Raw genomic sequence first — 3,213 nt, 5'->3', positions numbered from 1 at the left:
GAACTGTTCTTGAATACTCAGCTCCTCCTGTCTGTCATTCCTGACTGTCTCTGCACCTTTGCCAATCTCCTAACTCCATTTTGCAACATTTACCCAAGACTAGTGTTCATGTTTTTTTCCCTCTCTTTACTATTAATCCCCTCTTTGTATCTCCTGCACCTTGCTGTTCCGACCTCTTGAGATGACATTCCAAGGTGAGACCACAGTGAGTGAGACCACATTCCAATGTGAGACCACACTGTCACATCTCCAGTATTCGCCTCAAGAGGTTATTGGAGATTAAGGTAAATTCCTGGACTCCAGGCAAGACCTGGAGGGCTGGCAATTCTCCTGGAGATAGAGGACAATTCTTGGTCATTCCAGGCCAAACCTGGAGGGTTGGCAACCCTACTCCCTGTTTATGTATGTGGAGGATGTGAATCCCTAACAACATGGACCAAACCATTTAATTAAAATATACACTGGTATTCCTTTAATACTAATAACACATAAAAATCAGGATCTTACACTATATCATTTTCTCCTGATGAAGTTTGGTTACTGGTCTGGAAGTCACATACTTGTTTTCCAGTGTTTTATATTTTATCTTCCATACCCCTATAGACCTCTCAAGGCCTCTAAACTAAAATTCCTTTTAACTTTGAAGAATGCCTTTCAAAAATTCCCACAGGTCTTAGATTGATTTCAGTATGTATGCATTTAAAGTATTTTTAAAACTGTACTTGGTAGTGGTGGAGTTGGTTTGACTTTTGTTTTGTTTTGTTCCAGTTGCTCAATCAGCAGGTTCCCCAGCAGATTTTGTAGCTTGCCAATGTACCTAAAATATATTCAGTCCAGTCCTCCACAGTCCATACCAAAACATTACAAAAATGCATTAAATTAGGAGAAATAACTTGCAAAAATGTGTACATTAGTCAAACATAAATATAAAAGTATATTTAGTAACAGAAATTCTCACTAAAATGCTAGAGAATTTTCATAAGGATCTAAAAAAATCACAAATTGCTGCAGAAATGTGAAGAATTGAAATTCAATTGAAAAAATGAGAAACTGAGAGAACCAAAATTGACAGATCCTTCCATCCCTAATTAATACTATTATTTGCTTTCATCTATGGGGCAGGCAAACTAGTTAACTGCTGGAAGATTAAATCACAGAACAACCCATAGAAAAGCCCCAGTCAATTCCACTGAAATCTCATGGTTTCATCAGTACTATACCCCCAACCCATCAAGATAAAAATCTGTTTCTTACTGAAGTGATTTTTCTTATATATGAGCAAGGACAATGGTTTTAAAGTTGCCAGGGGAGGGGGAATGTGGCTATGGTTTTCTACCAGAATTGTAATTTTCATTAGTAGGGCACTTAACATCATTGTGATAATGGAAAACATAACACGTTTTTTAGTAAATGCTCCTTATAAAATGCCAGACATGCAGAGAAAATACAAGTTTCCTGTTACAAAATTAAATGTTAGAAATGAAAAGGTTTGAAGCATATCTCTCTCAGAAGTGAAATGCAGGCCATGAAATGGGTGTCTTGCTGTGGTCTGTCAGAAAGTGGTAATAAGCCATTTTGAAGGGTTGAGCTTGAATGTTTGTGCCATTTCCCACAGTTTGTGCTGTAAAGCTGCTAGCTGATCTTCAATTAAATGCAGAGGGGGGAGTATTAAACTACCTCACAAATGTATGATTTTGTTTCAGGTCATCTTTGCATCGCTTGCTGTGCAATTGTTAATTTATTCCAATGACTGCGTATACGCTATACATTTACAACACATTTCCCACCCCAAATCCCAGGAACGGCAGTTTACCCCTCACAGAGCTACAATTCCCAACACCCTTAACAAACTGGGGGATGCTTTAAAAGTCCTTTAAATACGTGGTGTGTACGCAGCTGTATCAGGCAGTTTTACTATACCTAACGTTTATATAATACCAACAATTAACTAAGCATTGTATCTGATTCAGTGCTCCACGATGCACAGCTTTTATTGTTTTGCATTATATTTTTAATATTGGGTGATATCCAATTGTGTCTACCTGTGAGCAAAATGGAACTTCCCTTTCCTCTCCTACCCACCTTCAGCCTCCCATGCACCCCCAAATCTGCTCTCAAAGGTTGAGGGGCCTTCTGGAGCAATGGGAGGGAGCAGAAATGGAAGTCCCATTGCATGAGTGGACTTCTGCTCTCACACCATGTTGGGTATCGCTCATTCTATTTTAATACTTTAAATTTTGTGAACTGTTCAGAAAACACATATCACCGGGCAGCTATATCAATGAGGTGTGTAAGTTTTAAAAAATTAGAAAGGTAGATTGGCTCTTGAGTTCAGTTCTGTGAACAGTTTAGCAGCCAAAGTTTTACTGAAGTCAAATGGACTTTGCTTTTAGATGCTTCAACTGCTTTATCATTTGTGTGTTTGCCACCCTGGGCTCCTGGGGGTGGGAGGGTGGGGAAGGGCAGGATATAAATTTAATAAATAAATAAATAAATGGGGAAATGTATAATTGACTTTCATCAATGCAGTACAGCCCAATCCTACTCCCTGCTTTAGCTGTTGAGGTGCTGAAGATTGTGCGGCAAAGTGGCAAATTCAGAAGTGCAGGGTCCCTTCATGAGAGTTACACCATGCCCCCATCATAGCCACACACCCTTTTCCACCTTCCCTCATCTCTTATGCTCTCCCTGTCATCTTGTGAGTCCACACTCCACTACAACAGATGTCCCTAGGAGCTAATCAGTATGAAAGGGATGGCTGTATGTTAGTTACTGAGAAGAGTCTTATCAGTGACTGACTCACCTTTCACTCTGAATAGCTCCGATCAGCATAAAAGAACAAACACTCTTCCCAGTGTCTAGCACAGCCTTTCCCAACCAGTGTTCCTCCAGATGTTGTTGGACCACAACTCCCATCAGCCTCAGCCAGCATTGCCAATGGTCAGGAAAGATGGGAATTGTAGTCCAACAACTTCTGGAGGAACACTGGTTGGGAAAGACTGGTCTAACACAACCCCTTTTCATGCTGATTGGGACATACATAGGGACCTGGCTAGGACCCTGCTCCCAAAAACATAACGGGTCTATGACCCCCCCCCATGACCCCAGACGACTACACCTCTAGCAGCAACAGCAAAAGGGGCAATTAGAGAAGCAGGTACCTCTGCCCCACTTGCTGTTTCAAAACCCTCTGTAGAGTGGCTACCAACCAGA

Source organism: Rhineura floridana, chromosome 1 (assembly GCF_030035675.1).
Source record: "Rhineura floridana isolate rRhiFlo1 chromosome 1, rRhiFlo1.hap2, whole genome shotgun sequence".
Classification (NCBI taxonomy): domain Eukaryota; kingdom Metazoa; phylum Chordata; class Lepidosauria; order Squamata; family Rhineuridae; genus Rhineura; species Rhineura floridana.
The sequence above is the reverse complement of the archived record's forward strand: the minus strand, read 5'-3'. Positions refer to the sequence as shown.